General features: G+C 41.9%; 1 long non-coding RNA gene across 1 annotated transcript; it reads left to right on the top strand.

The window, feature by feature from the left end:
- The first annotated feature begins 11,034 nt into the window (after positions 1–11,034).
- On the top strand, positions 11,035–21,068 carry LOC116477307 (uncharacterized). Its single transcript, XR_004250431.1, has 2 exons — positions 11,035–11,135; positions 19,630–21,068. It is a non-coding gene; the product is annotated as an uncharacterized LOC116477307 (long non-coding RNA).
- The last annotated feature ends 1,166 nt before the right edge of the window (positions 21,069–22,234 follow it).

Raw genomic sequence — 22,234 nt, forward strand, 5'->3', positions numbered from 1 at the left:
GCCCCTGGGAAGAAAGAGAAAGAAAGACAGGGCAGAGTAGAGAAGGAACTACTCTATTATCCTCTTTAGAATCTTGTATCTTTGGTGGAAGCATAGGTTACAAAGACGATAACACAGAAATGTTTAGGTAAGAGAGTCTAAGGTAGCAGTGACTTCAGTCTCCTGAAAGACATTCTGCAAGATATTTAGCATTCTTAGTCTTTTTTTTTTTTTTTTTTTTTTTTTTGAGACCGAGTCTCACTCTGTCACTCAGGCTGGGGTGCAGTGGCAATGATCTCGGTTCACTGCAACCTCCGCTTCTTGGGTTCAAGTGATTCTCACTGCCTCAGCCCCTCAAGTAGCTGGGATTACAGGCATGCACCACCACACCCAGCTAATTTTTTTATTTTTTATTTATTTACTTATTTATTATTTTTTTAGTAGAGACAGGGTTTCACCACGTTGGCCAGCCTGGTCTCAAACTCGTGATCACAAGTGATCCGCCCACCTTGGCCTCCCAAAGTGCTGGGATTACAGGCGTGAGCCACGTCTTTGTTCCAGCAAAACCAACCTAGTCCCTGATTCACAAATCATCCTGAGAGTGTACAGCACTTACAGCCAGAAAGAAGTCTCTGGAGCAAAAAGCATTGCATATTCAATGGTCTATCACATCACCATCAAAGACTCTGTCAAAAGGGGTTTTGTTTGATTAATTTTCATTATCTGTTGTTACCCAGCTAATGAAAGGTGATACTGTTAATGAGTGTGTGAACGAGACAGTGTCTTCGTTACCACCTCTGAAACATTCCCAGCTTTTTCAGGGACGAATAGCCCTGACCCAAAGTGTGTCCTTTCTTCATTGTAGGGAGATACAAACTCTTTCTCTCCAAGTACTCCAACACCAATTCTTGTGTGTCACAACCCAGAACACAATATGAGGCTTGTGCTTGAGTTACTGCTGTTTTATGTGCCAAAAAAAATGGTAGCTTTTTTTCAGTGAAGTTTGATAGAGTTGGAAGACATTTTAATACCACATTTATTGGTTTGAAAGCCTGATTGTTTTAGTAGCTGGTGCAAATTTCAAGGAACACATAACTCCCTTTAAGCAATATTGTTTCTAAGAAATTACATTTGACTAAATTTGGAAGCTTTAATGCAAATAACTTTCAAACAATGAAACCATATTCACAAGGAGAGGCTTTTATTTTCTCCTCTGAGGAAGAAATGGAGACATGTTTCCTATTGTCTTTATGTCCATCTGGACAGAAAAGGAAGTCTGTGGGCTAGACAAGCAAAAATAGGTTACATCTGGGTAGCCCAGCAGTCTCTCCCTGACTGCTGAAGAAGCTCCTCTTTGTTTCATTCCTGAAGCACGGCGTTGTTTTCTTGGACCCGTGCATCGAGTTAAACCTGAGTTAGACTATGGATCCGTTACACTTGATTTTATGATTGTAAGACTTACACAAATGCAAGCCTAGAACACAATTGAACTCTTATTTGCTTACATCTCCATGAACAGGAAAGAAGCCAGTTAATCTTATAAAAGTTTTGCCTGGTTGCTTTCTCTTTTATACCTATTATTAAGCTATAAAATGAAATCACCAAATTACCAATCTGCGAGTATTTGCTACTTCACAATATATATTTAAGAATTTTACAAAACAAAACTGCCATAAAAAGTATTTCATCCATATGATCTTACAGTTCCACTTCTAAGAATACATATAACCCAAAAGAATTGAAAGCAAGATCTCAAAGATATTTGTATACCTGTGTTCGTAGCAGATTATCCACAATAGCTAAAGGTGGAAGCAAGCCAAGCGTCCATCAATGTATGAATGGATAAATACAATGTGGTATATACAAACAATGAATTGTCATTCAGCCTTTAAAAAGGAAGGATATTCTGGGCTGGGCGCGGTGGCTCAAGCCTGTAATCTCAGCACTATGGGAGGCCGATAGAGGTGGATCACCTGAAGTCAGGAGTTCAAGACCAGCCTGACCAACGTGGTGAAACCCTTTCTCTACTAAAAATACCAAAAAAAAAAAAAAAAAAAAAAAATAGCCAGGTATGGTGGCGGGCACCTGTAATCTCAGCTACTCAGGTGGCTGAGGCCAGGGAATTGCTTGAACCTCGAAGGTGGAGGTTGCAGCAAGCCGAGATTGCACCACTGCACTTCAGCCTGGGTGATAGAGCGAGACTCTGTCTCAAAAAAAAAAAAAAAAAAAAAAAAAAGGAGATTCTGACACATGCTATAACATGGATGAACCTTGAGGACATTATGGTAAGTGAAATAACCCATTCAGAAAATAGACAAAATCTGTATGACTCTACTTATATGAGATATCTAGATCAAATTCAAGAGACAGAAAGTAGGATGATGGTAATCAGGGGCTGCAGTGAAGGAGGAATGTTACTGTTTAATGGCATAAAGTTTCAGTTTTGTGAGGTGAAAAGAGTTCTAGAGATGGACTGTGGTATTGGTTGCACAGCAATGTAAACATACTTAATGCCATTGAAAGTGTCACTTAAAAATAGTTAAAATGGTAAGTTTTATGTTATGTGTATTTTACCATAATTTAAAATAATAATTTTTGAAAGTATTTCAGATTTTATGCCAAAGTTCTTATTAAGGGAACTTTCAATTTTTTCAAAAAGGTTTAATTAAAATACTTTCCACCTAACTTTCAAAGTAAATACAACTTTCAAATTAAATACAGGGAATTTAATTAATTCTCTGGGACTTTCAGGAAACCAAACTTCTGAGCACTGTTTATTTGAAGAAAGCCTTCCTTTTTCCCTCTCCTTTGCATAATTTCTCCCTAGTGCTGTATGTTGGTCAGCTTTGTTAGCTATTTGTGCTTGTCTGTGGCTTTACTGCTCTGGTCTTTATCAGAAACTTAGGTAAATATTTGCAACCTTGACAAATGATGCTTGGATACTGATAAGTCTTTACATTAAGAAGGATATTCTTAATAAAATTAATGTTCTACTTAGTTCACAAAGCTGTACACAGGATAAATAGCACGAGGCCTGCCGAAGTGCCTGGAGACAGTAGACATGAACGCATGTTGTCCTAGTAGATATTTGCTTATCAAGCACCAGCAAACAATAGAGCTGGAGGGACCCAAAGAGAGCCTAATCTCTGTCCTCTAGAGCACTAGGTTTCTAAGCAGGTCATTTAAAAATGACAGAAGACATGGCTGTAAACCCCTATTTCTATATCAGCTAGTAAAGCATTTGCACATATTTATATATTGGAACTCTGTTCACTCCAAAAAAGGTTTAAATCCCTTTGACCATGAAAATTGGTTGCTTATGACTTCAAACTATACTACAGGGCTACAGTAACCAAAATGGCATGGTACTGGTACATAAACAGACACACAGACCAATGGAACAGAATAGAGAACCCAGAAGTAAGACTGCACACCTACAACTATCTGATCTGTGACAAACCTGATGAAAACAAGCAATGGGAAAAGGTTCCCTATTCAACAAATGGTGCTGGGATAACTGGATACCCATATACAAAGGATTGAAACTGGACCTTTTCCTTAACCATATACAAAAATTAACTCAAAGTGGATTAAGGACTTAAATATAAAACCCAAAACTGTAAAAGCCTGGAAGACAACCTAGGCAATACCATTCAAGACATAGACACAGACAAAGATTTCATGACAAAAATGCCAAAAGCAATTGCAACAAAAGCAAAAATTGACAAATGGAACTTAATTAAACTAAAGAGCTTCTGCACAGCAAAAGAAATTATCAACAGAGTAAACAGACAACCTACAGAATGGGAGAAATTTTTTGCAAACTGTGCATCGACAAAGGTCTAATATCTAGCATCTATAAAGAACTTAAAGTTGCAAGAAAAAAAAATCACCCCATTAAAAACTGGACAAAGGACAGGACATGAACAGACACTTTTCAAAAGAAGACATACATGTGGCCAACAATTATATGAAAAAGCTCGACGTCACTGATCATTAGAGAAATGCAAATCAAACCACAATGAGATACTATCTCATACCAGTCAGAATGGCTATTATGAAAACGTCCAAAAATGACAGATGCTGGTGAGGTTTTGGAGAAAAGGGAACACTTATACACTGTTGATGGGAGTGTAAATTAGTTCAACCATTGTGGAAGACAGTGTGGTGATTCCTCAAAGACCTAAAGACAGAAATACCATTCCACTCAGCAATCCCATTACTGGGTAATATACCCAAAGGAATGTAAATCATTCCATCATAAAGACGCATGTTTGTATGTTCACTGCAGCACTATTCACAATTGCAAAGACATGGAATTAACCTAAATGCCCATCAATGGTAGACTGGATGAAGAAAATGTGGGTACATATACACTATGGAGTACTATGCAGCCATAAAAAAGAACAAGATCATGTACTTTGCAGGGGTGTCTACGGAGCTGGAGGCCATATCCTTAGCAGCCAATGCAGGAAAAGAAAACCAAATATTACATGTTCTCACTTATAAGTGAGAGTCAAATGATGAAAACACATATAGGGAAACAACACACACTGAGGCCTATTTGAGGGTAGAGGGTGGAAGGAGGGAGAGGATCAGGAAAAATAACTAATGGGTACTGGGCTTAAATACCCGGGTGATGAAATAATCTGTACAACAAACCCCCATGACACGAGTTTACCTATGTAACAAACCTGCACATGTACCCTTGAACTTAAAATAAAAATTTAAAGAAAGAAAGAAAATGGGTTGCTTGACTCTGCACCTTTCCTTCTCTCCTTCTCACTTCCCAACCGTCCTAATTTCATATGGGAATCCATGCAGTTATGGAGAATCCACCTTCAGCAATGGGAATGAACCTAGCACCATATGACCTAGGCTGGATCAATCATCACATGCTATCCCCTGACCCAGTGATTGGTTCAGGGATGGACATGTGACCTAAGAGGGTGTGGTTAGAGTAAACCTCAGGACTTCTGCTGATAACATTGGCAAAAAGATTTTTTTTTTTTTAATGAATGAGGGCATGTAGCCTCACAGAACAGCTGGAAGCCATTTTGCAACCACAGAGATCTGCCAAAGTCTCCCTAAGATGAAGAAACACTGAGATAGCAGAGCCAGGAAACGGTGAGGGGAGTGTTGGTCCCTGGTCAAGTTGTTTGAGCTAGCCCTGAAGTTTTTCAAATCTCTGTGGGCTTTTCAATTGCATGAGCTAGTAATTTCCCTTTATTACTTAAGCCAATATGAACCAGCTTTTCTGTTACTTAGAACCAAAAGCATTCTGCTGCACCATTGATCCACGTCAAACACCCCCTTCCTTTTACAGAAGAAAAGACTAAGTCTCATGGATACTATGTGGCTAGTTAGGAGGAATTGCCTTCCTAGTTCCAGGCCTTTCTCCCTTTACTATTCTAGCCACTTGTGATGGGTTTGGTAACAATGAGTAAAATGTGCATTCTCCTTATTTCTAACCATGGATTGGATATATTCGGAAATACTAAAACTGATTTTCCTCAAGTGTATCTTCTGGCAATTAATGTCATTGCTTTATAGCTACTCTGTACTACGGGCCCTTGTGATTCATTAGAAAAAACAAAGGGTCAAATAGTTAGAGAAGGTATAAGGACCTCGTTTCAAATTTTATTTAATTTACAGCTAATTTACCAGTAACTTACGCTCAACCATGTATGCTGCTTTGCTATTTTCTTCGAAACTTGTCATGCACTTTCATTTCTTGGTAATCATCCCTCATTACCATTTCTTATCTTTCAAAAACACAGCCTCACCACACTGTATTCTTACCTTTGGTGTCTCCCTCTACAGCTAGAATTTTCAGATTCTGTGGGCTCTTCCTCTGTAAACTCTAAAAATCCTTCCTTTTTTATCTATACATACTATTTCCCCCACTCTAATGGATCTTACCTATCCCCAACCCTAAAATTACCTAACAAAATGCTCATCACATCTTCAAGGAAATGTCCCACAGTGAGAGAAAAGAGAAAGGAACATGTGTTTATTGTGCTAGGAAGATACTAGATACTTTACAGACTATTAACTCATTTAATTTTCATGACCACACCATGGTAAGTAGGTACTAGTATCTCAGTCTAAAAGTAAGGAAACTGAGGTTGGGTGAGTCATAGGGTTGAATTCCAAACCTAGGTGTGTACAGTTCTAAAGATACTTTCTTCCACTGCTTCTGTTGGACAATAGATTTTGCCCCTTTTGTACCAGCTCCAAAGGATAGTGACCGCCCGGATCTCGTGTTGAGAAGACTGAAGCCTCATCCAGGTTGACAGGGAAAGACAAAAAAGATGTCTTGCCAAAGCTTGCCAAGGGGGAAAGTGGCAATCCACACACCACTTATTTCACATTTCTTCAGGCCTGTGCCTCGGGCAGTTCTAGAGGTTTCCCAGGAGAAAGACAGGTGCACCAGGGAGTCTGGCTATAAAGTTTGTACACTAGAATCTGTTGGCAGATTCTGTTGCTTAAAGTTGAGCTTGCTTTCGTACTTTATATCTGAAGAAATGGGAAGTCAGGGAGTTAACCACTGTCTATTGGGAGGTGACTCATGAATCAGAACAGGTGAGAATGTCAGGCTCTGAAATGACCAGCACACTTCTATATGGAATGTACTGGGGCAGCATACCTGCATTCTTTCTCAGAGCAATGTTGACACACTTAAATTTGTTGAATAAGGCCTTCCAGGATGTCTTGTTTAGGAAGAACCAGTTCACTTGCTGGTATTTAGGCTTTCTAGGTATCACGAGGGCTTTCTGTCAAAGCATAAACAAGCAGTGAGAAATCATCAGTGTTCTCTCTCTGAAGAGAGAGACGCCAGGAAAGGAGAGAGGGTAGCAAGTTAGCAGGCATGGAAAGCTGCTGCTTTGCAGATGTGTTCATCAGGCATAATCCTTAGCTGGATGTTAGACAGTACCGGAAGTTGCACAGCGACTTGTCTGATGGTTGCAAAGATATTGGTCCTCATGTGGGATTATTCAAGATATTCAGAAGAGAAGAGGCTGGATCTGGTTACAAAATGTGTTCCTTAAATACGTAATGAATGAATGAATAAACAATTCAATGGAAATTGGGGCAAATTAAGGATTCAGTAGATGTGAGGTGTATTTGTCTCATGTCCTCATCTGATGAACATCTACCGTATTCAGTTGTCTGGGGAGGACTCTTTTAGTGTAGAAACCAAAGAGGCAGATTTGAGGTTCATTTAGAGATGGGGTATTTGGGGCTGGGGGGAAGCCAGCATGTGAATGATGGGCTTCACCAGGAGACAAAGGGCATCTGTCTAAGGGATGGATGCTGAGGGTGGACCTAGGAGGCTGAGCAGGTGAAACTCTTCCATTGGAGCAGACTGTGGGTTTATCTGAGCTTAAGAAAAGGAGGTCATTCCCAAGAATGAATAGCAGTGGATTTGTAGACTTTGAAATGAACAAATCAAAGACACCAGATCTCTGTAGAGAACTTAATATGATCTCTAGATTCTGAAGCTCCAGTTCTCAGCCCTGGCTGCACCCTAGAATCACCTGGGAGCTTTTCAACCCTACCATTGCCAGGGTTTCTCTCCCAGAGATTTGGATTCAAGCAGTTCAAAGTGAGGCCCTGAAATCAATATTTTCAAAAAGACCTCCAAGTGGCTCTGAGAATGTCACTGCAGTTGAGACTCTCCACTCTAGACATAACTCAAAGCAGGCAAATTTTCAGGATTCCATGGCTAGACTATGACATTTCCAACAACCTCAAGAGAGACATTTTAGGATTATTCATTCATACTGTGTGCATCCTTCATTTCTCACTAGCCCCTGTTCTTAAGGCCTGGCAGATTCCCAGGTGACTTCTATCCATAAGAGTGACCGAAGAAGGGCCACTGGGAAACACACTTATAGAGAGTTTGGATTATGATCCCAAAAGACACATTCCTGAATGCCATCATCCCCGAGGTTGAAATCCTGAAAGATCAAAATTTCTAAAGACTAAATCCCTAACATCTAAAATCCTGAAAATCACAATCATAGGATAGTTGCATCATGTTAGGTGAAACTGTTACCTTGTTGTGGTCTTTATTTGGAAATTAAGTATGGTTTAAGGAGATGCATATAGGTGTCAAGTTGACAGGGATGGATTTGTTGACTTAATTTGAGGTGTCAACTTGACTGATTAAGGAATGCCTGAAACCCTGGTAAAGCATTATTTTGGGTGTGTGTGAGGGTGTTTCCAGAGGACTGAGTAGACTTGGTGAGGAAGATCTGCCCTTGATATTGGTGGACACCATTCAATTGGCCAACGATCTGGAGATAACAAATATAGAAGGCCAATTGATCTCTCTCTGAGAGCTGGGACAGACTTTTCTTCTGCTGTCTTGGACATCAGAACTCCAGGCTCACCAGCCTTTGCACTCCAGTACTTAACACCAGTAGCCACCTGGGTTCTGAGGCTTTTGGCCTCAGACAGAAAGTAACACCATTGACTGCCCTGGTTCTCAATATAAAAACGTTGAAACTCCCTCAACAAATGAAGAAATTACCTTTTTGTATATCTGCATTTGTGAAAGACAAAATTTCTTGAGATCTTGCCTTTTTGGGCAACTGCGTATGCAGTGGTGACCTATAGAGGTTTTTGATTGATCTTGTCAAAAGACAGGTTGTCCATCACAGTATTTCAGATGACTGCAGTTATAAAGCTGGGTGCACACAACTACCAGCCATAGTGATACATATTTATACACTTTGTTTTTGGCCTGTTGCCTTATGAATACAGTTCATCTGCTTGTAATTGTTATAATCATGTGACTGTTGTTAGAATAGCTGAGTGCTTATGTTTGCAAAGATATATATGTTATTATAGCCAATTTTATTGTGTAAATCGGCCTCTGAAGTGCTCTGTCAGTTTATATGGTTCTCAAATAAATCTCCTTTTAAAAATGTAAGTAAATGTTTTAAAGATAATTTCTTCTTATTTTTTCCAGAATTATATTTTTGGGATTTTGATCTTTCAGGATTTCAATATTTGGGATGGGTCTTTCAGGATTATGATCAACCCCCTATGTGGAACCATACTGGGGAAACTATGACCAAGAATAAAATCTCAGAAGCCTGAGATTTTGACATTGGAGGCAAAGGAAAATCACATCAGAGGGCCCTGCTCAGTGCAAAGAGCACTAGGCCGGGTGCTGGAAGTCCTGACTTTCACTCATGACTGCAGCTGCCCCACTGTGATCCTGGGGAAGTGACCTCTCTGATCTTTGTGGGTCTGAGTACTGTCATCTGTTCACTTCCATGTCCTTCCACTTCTGTGACTCTGTGAGCCTAACTCTATTTTTTTTTTTTTTTTTGAGATGGAATCTCATTCTGTCGCCCAGGCTGGAGTGCAGCGGTGCAATCTCGGCTCACTGCAACCTCCGCTTCCCAGGTTCAAGTGATTTTTCTGCCTCAGCCTCCTGAGTAGCTGGAACTACAGGTACACACCACCACACCTGGCTAATTTTTCATTTTTAGTAGAGACAAGGTTTCACCATGTTGGCCAGGCTAGTCTTGAACTCCTGACCCCAGGTGATCCACCTCCGGTTGGCCCCCCATAGTGCTGGGATTACAGGCATGAGCCACCACACCCCGCCACCTAACTCTATTTCTGAAAGCTCTGCCAGTTGGAGGTTTCTCTAGCCCACCAGAGTTTCTGGCTTTGGGGGACAGGGAGGGAAGGGAGGAGAAGCTGTATTATAAGAAGAAAGTTAAAAAAGTAAGCATAAATTATTTGAACTTTTAAGAGACATTAACAAGGTACTATACTGAGGGTATTAAAAACACTAAAATTAGCCGGGCGAGGTGGCGGGCGCCTGTAGTCCCAGCTACGCGGGAGGCTGAGGCAGGAGAATGGCGTGAACCCCGGGGGGCGGAGCCTGCAGTGAGCCGAGATCGCGCCACTGCACCCAGCCTGGGTCCTGGGTGAAAGAGCCAGACTCCTTCTCAAAAAAATAAATAAATAAATACACTAAAATTTGTTTGGCTTTGGATAGAGAAGCTACTGAAATTGAAGAAGAAAAGATGAGACTGAATGAGCACTCCTTGGGTTGGAGAAAAACCAACATGATCATTGTGTAATCATCATCATAATAATGATAATGGACATTTGTATAGCACTTGGCAGTTTACAAGTTACTTTCTTATAATAGTTACTACTATATGGTACATTACAGTAACAAATACTTTTTAGGGCTTTACCCTGTGCCACTGTAAAAGTTGGTATTAGTGGAAGATGTAAATAGACTTATCTACCTGATTGTTAAGGAACTAGGAGGGGTGGAGGTTCAACACCAGCAGTAGGACAGCAAACATCTTAGAAGACCAGGCACATCTTCAGCCACACCCTTGGGTTCAACTTGGTGGTCTCCTGGTTGGGGTCAGGAGCAGAAGTGGGGCCATGGCCTCCACTTCCCTTCCTGGGCAATGTGCCTTTCTTTCGTCACCATGGAGTCCTTGCCTTTGTTTTGTTTCTCCTTGTCATTTATTTCCATTAACATGCAGTGGTTTTGTCCTTTCTCTTCCCGACTGTCACTTTCCTCACCTAGAGAAGAACCGGCCCTCACCTAGCTCAGTAGTCTGTATCAGGCTCAAATGAGGTGATGTATGTAAAAAGGTTTTGAGATGTTAAAAAGCACAGTCCAGAAAGACCTGAAGGCATGTAAACTATTATGATTTGGGGGCTTAGCGGACCAGGAATTTGATCTCATTGCCTCCAGGTCATATCATGACCCTCTAGGATCCCTCCTCCCTGTCACACAGCCCTCTATGGGCACATTGATCCCAGGATTTCCAGAGTACCTCAGGGCTGAGCCGACCTTATGGCCCTCCTGGATTGTCTCTGATATGGTTTGGCTCTGTGTCCCTACCCAAATCTCATCTTGAATTATAATCCCCATGTGTTAGGGAGGGACCTGGTGGGAGGTGACTCAGTCATGGTGCAGTTTGCCCCATGCTGTTCTCGTGTTGACGAGTGAGTTCTCACGAGATCTGATGGCTTAAAAGTGTGGCACTTCCTACCTCACTCTCTCTCTCTCCTGCTGCATTGTGAAGAAACTGCTTGCTTCCCTTTCACCCTCTGCCATGATTATAAGTTTCCTGAGGCCTCCCCAGCCATGCGGAACTGTGAGTTAATTAAACCTCCTTTCTTTATCAACTACCCCATCTCAGGTAGTTTTTTGTTTGTTTGTTTGAGACGGAGTCTCACTCTGTTGCCCAGGCTGGAGTGCAATGGCGCGATCTCGGCTCACTGCAAACTCCGCCTCCTGAGTTCAAGTGATTCTCCTGCCTCAGCCTCCCGAGTAGCTGGGATTACAGGCGCCCGCCACCATACCCAGCTAATTTTTGTATTTTTAGTAGAGATGGGGTTTCACCAGGTTGGCCAGGCTCCTCTCCAACTCCTGATCTCAGCTGGTCCACCAGCCTCGGCCACCCAAAGTACTGGGATTACAGGCGTGAGCCAACATGCCTGGCCCTCAGGTAGTCCTTTATAGCAGTGTGAAAACGGACTAATACAGCCTCCCTGGTTTCGCACAGTTTTCTTCCATTTCATTGCTGTGCCCTTGTCTCACCTGAGTTGGGTATTTCCTCAGAGAATATTAAATATTTTTGCTGTCAATCTAGAATTGTAATTAGAAAGATAAGTTGGCAGCCAAAAGAAAAGAAACTTCATGTATTATAAAGCCCAATATTAAATGAATTTTTTGAACATTTGATAAAGTTTATATCTTGTCTGGCTTCTTGTTCCTTTCTCAAAACAATGATTTTCTCTTTCAAATATCTTATTCTCTGTTAAATTTTCATTTACAACCCAAAATGTGGCTTTTTTTTCCTAGTCTGAGAGTCCTGACATCATCTTAACTAGGGAGTTTGTGGTTATTTGTAGCCAGGGACTAATGATCAACAACAACAAAATGTCAGAAATACTTAGAAGATGAAACAGATTATTAAATTCTGTTTTGTTACTAGCATGTCCATAAATTAATCTACCACCAATTTTAGCCATACATTGAAAGACAGTAACCTTGTGAAATCCACATAAGACAGTTTTCCAGAGAAAAAGATAATGTTTAATAAATCAATCACTGTTTGTTTGTTTATTTATTTATTTATTTATTTATTTATTTATTTATTTATTTTAGGCCAGATGCAGTGCCTCATGCCTGTAATCCCAGCACTTTGGGAGGCCAAGGAGGGAGGATTGCTTGAGGTAAGGAGTTCGAGACCAGCCTGGGCAATACAGTGAAACCTCATCTCTACAAAAAAATTTTAAAAATTAGCCAGGTGTGGTGGTGTGCACCTGTGGTTCCAGCTACATGGAGGTTGAGCCAAGAGGATCTCTTGAGGCCAGGAGGTTGAGGCTGTAGTGAACTATGTTCATACCACTGTACTCTAGCCTGGGTAACAGAGTGATACCATCTCAAAAGAAAAATTTTAATGAGAATTATTGGAATAAATCTGTTAGTTATGATACATATGGAGAGAGGGGGGAGAGAGATAATTGATTATTGGATTCTCTTTGTTTTAGAATTTTATTTATTTATTGACAGAGTCTCACTTTGTCACCCAGGCTGGAGTGCAGTAGTGCGATCTTGGCTCACTGCAACCCCCACCTCCTGGGTGCAAGCGATTCTCCTGCCTCAGCATCACAAGTAGCTGAGATTACAGGTGCACACCACCACACCCGGCCAGTTTTTTGTATTTTTAGTAGAGACAGGGTTTCACCATGTTGGCCAGGCTGGTCTTGAACTCCTGATCTCAAGTGATCTACTCACCTCAGCCTCCCAAAGTGCTAGGATTACAAGTGTGAGCCACCGTGCCGGGCCAGTTTTAGAATTTTTAAATGTAGTTATAAATAAAATGGATTCTTGCCTAATTTTGATACCAAGTTAATTCCTTTTTAACAGAAATTTTTTTTAATATAGTGTACTTGCACTTTCTAGCCTACAAACAAATTTTATTTGAAATTTTTCAAAAGCAATTTAATACTAATACTAATTGGGCACCTGTCAACCATTAACTACAGTGCTAGGCACTTTGTACCCATCATCTAATTTAATCCCCACAACCTGTGAGGTAGATATTTTTTGTTTTTTTGAGACGAAGTCTCTCTCCTGTCTCCCAGGCTGGAGTGCAATGGCATGATCTTGACTCACTGCAACCTCCACCTCCTGGGTTCAAGTGATTCTCTTGCCTCAGCGTCTCGAGTAACTGAGATTGCAGGCACCTGCCACCAAGCCTGGCTAATTTTTGTATTTTTAGTAGAGACAGGGTTTCACCATGTTGGCCAGGCTGGTCTTGAACTCCTGAATTCAGGCGATCCACCTGCCTTGGCCTCCCAAAGTGCTGGGATTACAGGCATAAGCCACCGTGCCCAGACAAAGTAGACATTTTTAATTAGGTTGATTGAACATTAGGATACATTTTCTACCAATAATAGCAACCATTTCTTGGGAGCTAACTATGTGCTCAACACTCTTCCAGGCACTTGAATTTTTACTTAATCTTCACCATAACCCTGAAAGTGAGACTTTATTTTCCTCAGTTTACAGATGAGGACTCTAGGGTTTAAAATGGTCAAGTGAACCTTCCAAGGGCATAGAACCAGTGAGTGGCAAAGCTAAACTAGCCTTGGTCTTCTGCTTCCAAGTACAGAAGATCCATACAACCCCCAGATCAGTACCAGCCCGTTGAGTTTATCCACTCAGTCATCAGTCTGCAGCCCAGGAGCTAAAATAATTCATCCCAGTCATTTCAAATTTTAAAGTTCTTAATGGAGGAATTACAGTCATGTGTGCCTTAATGACAAGGATATGTTCTGAGAAATGCTTCATTGGGCAATTTCGTCATTGTTGTGCAAACATCATATACTGTACTTACACAAACCTAGATGGTATAGCCTACTACACACCTAGACCATATGGTATAGCCTATTGCTGCTAGGCTGCAAAGCTGTGCTGCATGTTACTGTATTGAATACTGCAGGTAGATGTAACACAATGGTAAGTATTTGTGTATCTAAACATATAAAAACATAGAAAATATGGTATTATAATCTTACGGGACCACTGTTGAATATGTGGTCTGTCGTTGACTGAAACATCGTTATATGGTGCCTTGACTGTACTTACAAAGCAGGGTAAAGGGAGCAAACACCAACAGACTACCGTATATGAATCCAGTAAAGAAACAGAAACAGAAACCAACCAACATATGAACAGAAAGAATCTAATATAATGCATTGATTAATCAGGAACACTGACTTAACATCCCATGGTAGAAGACCTCTACAACAGCTCCCAATAATCTCTGTCTCCTGGTATTCATGCCATCATATAATCCTCTTGTGTATGGAGTAGAATATAACAAAAGCGGTGGGGTGTCAATTCTGAGATTAGATTGCAAATGAATCTGGCTTCCATCTTCCTCACCCTCTGTTTCTCTCTCACTTGCTTGCTATGACGGCAGCCTGCTTCCATATCGTAAACTGCCTTGGAACCAATTACCACTACCAGGGAGACAAACTATTGCTTAGAGGATGCTAACAGGAGCAGCATGCCAAAATTGGATGAAATAAGTCCCTTCTTCCTCTTCATCCCATCTACCTTTCCTTTAGTGCTCCTATTCACAGAATCAGCTGGTAAAGGAGTGATGTGATTATAGAGTCCCAGCCCCAGCATCAAAACACAGAGCATAGAATGATGGGCTTGGAGCTGAGAAATCATAACTGACCGTCTGATCCAGTCCACCCCTTTGGCCCCTCATCACTCATATACACCCTTCTATACACACTTGAACTTCCATACAACAATATGGTTTTACGTCTCTGCCTAACAACATGCAACTGGCCTTTGTACAAATGTACTCTTACCTCTCCCAGAGAAAAAAAGACAAAAAGACACAAAATCCCAAAAGTAACTGTGTTCATTTCCAGATGACAGTCACAGTATCTGTCTCCGGGTGACGTGAATATCAGTCTCGCTTGAACATTTATTTACAGTCCCATCTGAACGTTCTGTGATCTAGAGGCTAAATTTTAATTTTGTGTAAGATGTTTATATCAGTAGTAGTTACCTTAGTGAAAAATAAGAAACAAATCAAGTACGAGGCAATGAAAAACAGGACATTGGCTCGTGCAGACCTGGTTTAGATCAAATAGCTCCACAGATAGTAAACTTGAGTGTGCGTCTTTAATATTGTAAACCTCAGCTCTCAAATGTGCAAATTGGAGTCACAATTCCTGTCTCACAGATAAAGAGTGTTCTGCTGAATGATAGTATGCTTGTGAAGTACTTAAGAAAGTCCTCAGTCAATGGCAGCTTTGGCTGGCTAGTAAAATTGCTGGTCAAAGGATGTCAAAGGAGCTTCCCAGATAAGGGGATTCTTGAGCCCCTTAGCAGGTGTGGAAATGAAGAAAGCACTTTTAACACAGTTGACCATTCCCATCTTCCTCCAGACTTTCTTCATTTGGCTTTTGGTGTTTCACTCTACTAAACACTATATGTTAAAGTTAAGTTAACCACCACCAATACGTAAATAAATTATAAATCATAAGGAAAGGAAGAAATAGAGAGAAGACATGAGTATGTGTGTAATAATACATGTGTAAATAACACGTAAGAGAAAAACCATGCATAGTTTTTAACAGTCCTTGTTTCTTTAACTGATCACCAGCAAAGTTGATATTTACAACTTCTTTCCTCCACTACTCTTTCCACATTTCCTTCCTTTGTCCTCTGCCAGGACATCAGCTTATGTGGGTTCTTCACCTGGCAAAATGATCACAGCTTTCACTTCTAAAGGGTTGGGGTCTTTCGGATTCTGCCTATTTTTCCACTAAGTATTACTATTGGACCTGGAAGTACTAATAGGCATCCCTAAGCATCCCCTGGATTCCAGACAGTCCTCCATGCCCTCCTTGTATGGCAGCAATCCAATTTCTCCTTGGTAATCACAACTAACCACCCCAGCAGGTAGAATAACTTCCTTCTTTGCCTTTTAATTTAGTGGCCTGAGGAGCCCATAATGTTTCAATTGAATGGGTTGTGTCTACTGGTGGAAGCATTCTTCCTTTGGGTACTCAGACCACCAAGACATCAGAGCAAAGTTCTGTAAGTGTGTTATTAGGTGAATAAGTGAGAGGAGCCATTTCTGCTTTTACCCCTTGATACTTGGACCTCTGTATTTTGTCTATAGGTAAAACAGTAACATATATTGTATGCTGATTCAAAGTATATACTGCATCCTGTAAAACAGCACCCTAAATTTTCACAGTGTTGTCTCTCAGCTCGTGCCACGAATAGGTCTTCAGCAGGCTGTTCCATTCCACCATTCTACCTGGCCCACTGCTTCTTACAAGATTAAGACAGCAGATTCCATGGGTGTGGGTAAGACCCATTGCCTCACTTATTTTGCTGTGAAACGTGTTCCTTGATCAGAAGTAGTGTTGAGAAAACCATGACAGTCAGTAATGTATTTTGCAATTTCATGGAACTGAGACAATAGCCCAGTATAGGGCATAATTTGCATCATCTGGAAGGCATTAGCACCCCTAGGCATGAAAGGACAAGGGGAAGAAAGATTGTTTCTGGGCCAAGTAAGAGCTAGAGACTCAGAGGAGGTACCTCCCTCCTACCCACCCTGGCAGGAGCTATGGCCACCAGGGACACAACTATCGCCAGAAACATGGTGCAGAAGTAGAGAGGAATCAGGAAAGAAGAAATACTTCAATTTCCTTCTCCTGCTGCCCTTTGGTCTCCAGCCAGTGCCTCCCTTTGTCTGAACCCAAAGAAAACCAGAGGGCAAAAAAGCTGTAGTGATGCTTCAGAGGGGCCAGGCTCCCAGAGCACAGAGTAGAGCAAAGGAAGGCAGAGAGTGGACATGGGTGGGGGTGGGGACCAACCTGTGAAAGAATTATTCAGGCAAATGAGATCTGGAAGGACTTTTTGGTAACTTTGAAGTCCTTAGTAGAAAACTGAAGGGGTTAGGGTTTCAATCAATACGCTCATTTCTTCTTTGTTGGAAAGTGGACTGGAGCCGGGAGTGAATGGCTGGCTGCATAGTTACTGTGGAAACCAAAGATCTGAAGGGGCCCTGTCACCCTTTGGACAAACACCTGCAGACTGGCATGCATGTCTCCCAGGGACCCGGGACATTACTGGGAGTGATGTGCCAACCTGCAGTAAGGTGATCACATTCTAGGGATAAAACTAAATTTAAAAAATATTTACATTGGCAACTTGTCATTTTGGAAAGGGCTCAAGATCCAGAGTCAGAAATCTCTGTAATAAATAAGGAGCCTTCTATTTCCAAGATGGAGAAAGGATGGGGAGAATGGTAATACCCACTTTGCAGGAATGGCAGAGGGATGACATGAACATACTCTGACATGAAGCTAGTGCTCAAGAATTGGTGGTTGTTAGTAATAAAACGTCATTTCAAGCAAGATTGAGACGAAAGACATATCCAGAGAAAATAGAAAAATGATGATATGAAGCAACACTAAGGTTCTAAAGGGCTACGTCCCTGTCTTCTTTATCTTGGCATCACTGGCACTGAGCCTAGGCCCTAACAAGGAGCAACCACTCACAGCTGACAAATGAATGAAAATGACACAAAAACAATTCCAATGGGGATGAAGCCCCAAGGTCTGAAGCAGATGACCACACGTGAGATGGAGTTAACAAACAAGCTAAACTTGGGGTTTTAATTTAAGGATGCAAATATGATCTCATTCACGTCTTTGGGATCTGAAGGAATGGGATCGAAGCTTAATACTGTTAGAGAAGCCTTAGATTGTGCAAAGAAAAACAGTTCATGAAGAAGATGGACATAGAGGCCCTATATTTGAAGGTCTAAACACTTCTAAATCTAAGAGTGAGTACCCAGGTGGAGAGTAATGTAAGATAAGAGCATTACAGGACTGTATGGGAGCACCCCTGGGGCCACTGGCCCAGGGAGTCTGTGAACTGTTATCAACATAAAAATTGCTAACATTTATTAAATGCTCACTACATGCCAAGTGCTTAATGTAAATCACCTTTTTAGGTTCAACGTCAACCCCATCAGGTCAATCCTATCATTCAGATTTTACAGATGTGGAAATCAGGGCTCAGAGAGGTTAAATAACTTACCTATGGTCAGCCAGCAAATAAGTGGTGGAACCAAAATTTGAGCCTGGGTCTTATGAATTTTGAGTGATGATCCTGGCCTCCTGGTATTCATGCTGTGTGGTCTCCTACCCCATTGTTTGTTGGACCAATCGAATATGGTAAAAGTGACGACATGGCACTTCCAAATCTAGGTCCTGAAAGACATGGTGGTTCCTGCCTCTCTCTCTTTGGTCACTCTCTCTGGGGAAGATGACTGCCCTGGTGTGAGAAAAGTCTCAATTGGTAAGAAACTGAGGCTTCCAGCCAACAGCCAAGCAAGGAACTGAGGTCTCTTGCTAAGCCACATTAGTGAGCTTAGAAGTGGATCCTCTAGTACCAGTCAAGCCTTTAGAAGACTGCAGTTCCTGCTGTTATTCCACTTACAACCTCATGGGATACTGTAAGCCAGAACCACCAGCTAAACCACTCCCAGATTCCTGACCTACAGAAACTGTGAGCTAATAAATGTTTGTTGTTTTAAGCCACTAAATTTTTATGCAATTCATTATGTTGAAATAGATAAGCAATACAATATTACAATAGCAACACAATCAGAAGCCTAATGTGTTTCTCGAAGTTCCAAAGTTTCTAATCTGGGCCTTGAAGGTTGAATGGGAGCTCACCTAGAAAGAATAGCAAAGGACATAGCACGTGCAACAACTAGAGACTGCACTTCAGCATTTGAGATCCTTTAAATAGGGTGCTTCAGCTGTGAGAAGAGTATGTGCAGGAAGCAGAAAGAAACGAGTAGATAGGTGTTGCTTATGTCATGTTAAGATGTTTGGACCCTGTACTGTAGGTAATAAGGAGCTGCTGACCAACATAGTCATAAGCCAAGACAGTGAGGAGGATAGACTTTAAAGAAACCCATATAAAAGCACAGAGATGAATGCTTGTTAGGAAGCTGATGGCACTAGTGGGAGATGTTGAAAGTGTGGGCAGGGATGGGGGGAGCAGAGAGGAGGGGGACAATACATGGAATCGAATGGGCAGAAATACAGTGGGTTCAACACAGAGAGGAGGCCAGGCACAGTGGCTCAGGCCTGTAGTTCCAGCGCTTTGGGAGGCCGAGATGGGAGGATTGCTTGAGCCCAGGAGTTTGAAACCAGCTTAGGCAACATAGTGAGACCCCGTCTTTACAAAAAATAATAATAATAATAAATAGAAGAAATTAGCTGAGTGTGGTGGCACACACCTGTAGTCCCAGCTACTTGGGAGGCTGAGGCAGGAGGATCACTTGAGCCCAGGAAGTTGAGGCTGCAGTGAGCTGTGACAGAGCCAATGCACAACACCTGGGTGACAGAGACCCTGTCTCAAAACAAAACAAGCAAAACAAAACACAGGGTGGGTGGGGAGGAGACATGTGAGACAGAGAACAGAGACAGAGACAGGGACAGACAGAGGTATGGCAGAGATCGAGAGAAGTCCTTCACAAGGCACACTGATTTGTTGGTATTTTTATTTTCAAGCTGCAGACCAAAACCTGGAATTAACACATCAAAAGATTCTATGAGGAAACCCATTTAAAAATAGGATCCATTTTTTTCTTTTCTGCACAGGGAGAAAGTTTAAGCTCTCCTCGCTATGAGTTTTCAAGTATAAAAGACTTTTTCTTCCACGATGTTGAGAACAACTGTGGACTGTTGTGACCAGGACAACAGAGAAGCTTGCAGCAAGATAGCTCCAGGTTGGATTCGTGCTTCGCACCCCAAGGGCTGCCAGCCAGAGAGGAGGAGGAGCAATCACTCCTGCAGTTTCTGAACACTACACAGACGCCAGGTAGCTTCTTCAGGAGAACAGCCCTCTGAGGAGGCAGGAAGAGGAGGCTTCTCTTTCAGCAGCCGGAGCTGCTGTGATCTCTGGGCAGATTAAGCTCTCTCTAATGGATGGGCTCCAGCCTGGCACACTCAGCGGAGAGGGATCCACTCATCCATCATCAACATAATATGGTCCTCCCTGCACTTCACAGCGTCCTCTTGCTATTGAAAAGGCTTTTTTTGCCTTCTCAAGTTTCTTTGTCAACAGTCTACAGGAAGAAGCTCAGGCCGCCACCGGCAGAGGTGAATGCAAGCTCACGTTTTATTTCTGACTGCTTAATCATTGCCTCGATCACTGCTCAAGCTCTGCCTTTGTTTCCAAAGGTTACATGTGGGAAAACTTCTTTTTCTATGCTGAAATTAATAGGGAGGCAAAGATGAGTCCACTGATAAGCAGAGCCTTAAAACTCACATAGAGAAAGAACTTTGCTGGAGTGTGAGTGAGTGAACCACTAAGGAATCAGATAGCGTGATGGCAGTTATCATTGCAGGTTAAGACAATTCTACAAATATTTCGACACCTCCATATACTCACTCCTCTCCCCTTGAGTCAAGAGACTCAGCTACCAAGAGAGGAAGCTCAAAAAAAAACAGAAGCTTCAAACAAACAACCAAAAAAAACTGTGGGTTCATCAGAGGTGGTAGGGAAGACAAAAACATGGGAGGAGCAGCTGGGCGCGGTGGCTCAAGCCTGTAATCCCAGCACTTTGGGAGGCTGAGGTGGGTGGATCACCTGAGGTCAGGAGTTTGAGACCTGCCTGGCCAACATGGTGAAACCCCGTCTCTACTAAAAATACAAAAAATTAGCCCGGCGTTGTGATGCACACCTGTAATCCCAGCTACTCCGCAGGCTGAGGCAGCAGAATCGCTTGAACCCGGGAGGCAGAGGTTGCAATGAGCCAAGATCACGCCATTGCCCTCCAGCCTGGGCAACAAGAGCAAAACTCCATCTAAAAAAAAAAAAAAAAACACGGGAGGAGCAATAAAAAGGGATCCATGCTTTGATTTTTTTTTTAATGAGAGGAAGGGAGGGCTGCTCCCTCTCACTTCTCCCTGTTTTGTTGTTCTTTTAAGTAGCATGTGTCACTCTGCATATATCCTGTCCATGTGTTTTCTTTTATTATTATTTGTCCACTTGCCCAGAATGAAAACTCCATGGGAGCATGGCTGTAGTGTCTTGTTCACTCCTGCCTCTCCAGGGCCTGAAACAGAAGTAGGCAGTCCATAAACTTTGCTGAAGGAATGAGTGAATGAATGAAGACCCCAAGGATGGACCTCAGGAAGGTGAGCCTGGGCAAAGGTTTTCAGTCCTAGTCCATCATGACCACAGAGCTGGAATACACTTATTTCACTTTGTCACATGAAGTAGAGATTCATTTGGGGAAACAAGCATCTGTTAGAGTTGTAGACATCTCTGAGGGGTAAATGGCTGTTCATATCTTACGTCTTACCCTGATCCTCACTCTATCTGCTTTCCAAGAACATGGAGCTAAGATCCCAGCACTGAGAAGATGGGCATTCCGAGCAGGGGGCATTTAGGTGTAGACAGCCTCAGTGACTCCTGGGTTTAGGATCAGTGAGATAATCTCCAGTATCTACAGTGGGCAGGTGGAAGAGTGTCTGATGCAAATTGTATCTATTTAAAAGCTTTCCAGACAGCTGGGCTTGTGCCTTGGAAATACAATAATATTTGTTTCTCCTCCTTCCTCTTCACTCCTTGGCCTCGTGTTCTGCAGTACTGGAACTTGGGTCAGATTTAGCTACCTCATTCATTCATTTATGAATTCATTTAGCCAGTGATTATGGAGCACAAATTTGTGCTGGAAACTGTGCCTCGGTGTCCTCAACAGGTTCTGACTTGTGAATTCCAAAAGCTTTTGTGATCTACTGGGTAAAACATTGTTTTCTAAGGAAAATAACATGCTGATTGCTGAACAGCATATTCTAATTACCTCGTGGAACCCAGGCCATTCTTAAATTGGGTTTTGTCTGTATTGCCTTAGACTGTTAATGAATTGTTTCCCAGTCTGATTGAATGCTCCTTGAAGACGGACCCGGGTCCAGCCACTGCAGTAAATATTGCTAACTTGGGGGTGTAATTCTGCTGCTTTTGTGGTTGCTGCTTTGCTTATTTTTTTATGTCTGCTGTTTCCTGTGAGATTGTTTCTATGTGTTTCATATGCAGGTTGATGTTCGGTGAGGTTTATGGAATTTCTGTGCAGCTTGGGTTAAGAGTATCTCTTCAAAAAGGTTTTTG

Source organism: Hylobates moloch, unplaced genomic scaffold (genome assembly GCF_009828535.3).
Source record: "Hylobates moloch isolate HMO894 unplaced genomic scaffold, HMol_V3 SCAFFOLD_11, whole genome shotgun sequence".
NCBI classification, from domain to species: Eukaryota; Metazoa; Chordata; class Mammalia; order Primates; family Hylobatidae; genus Hylobates; species Hylobates moloch.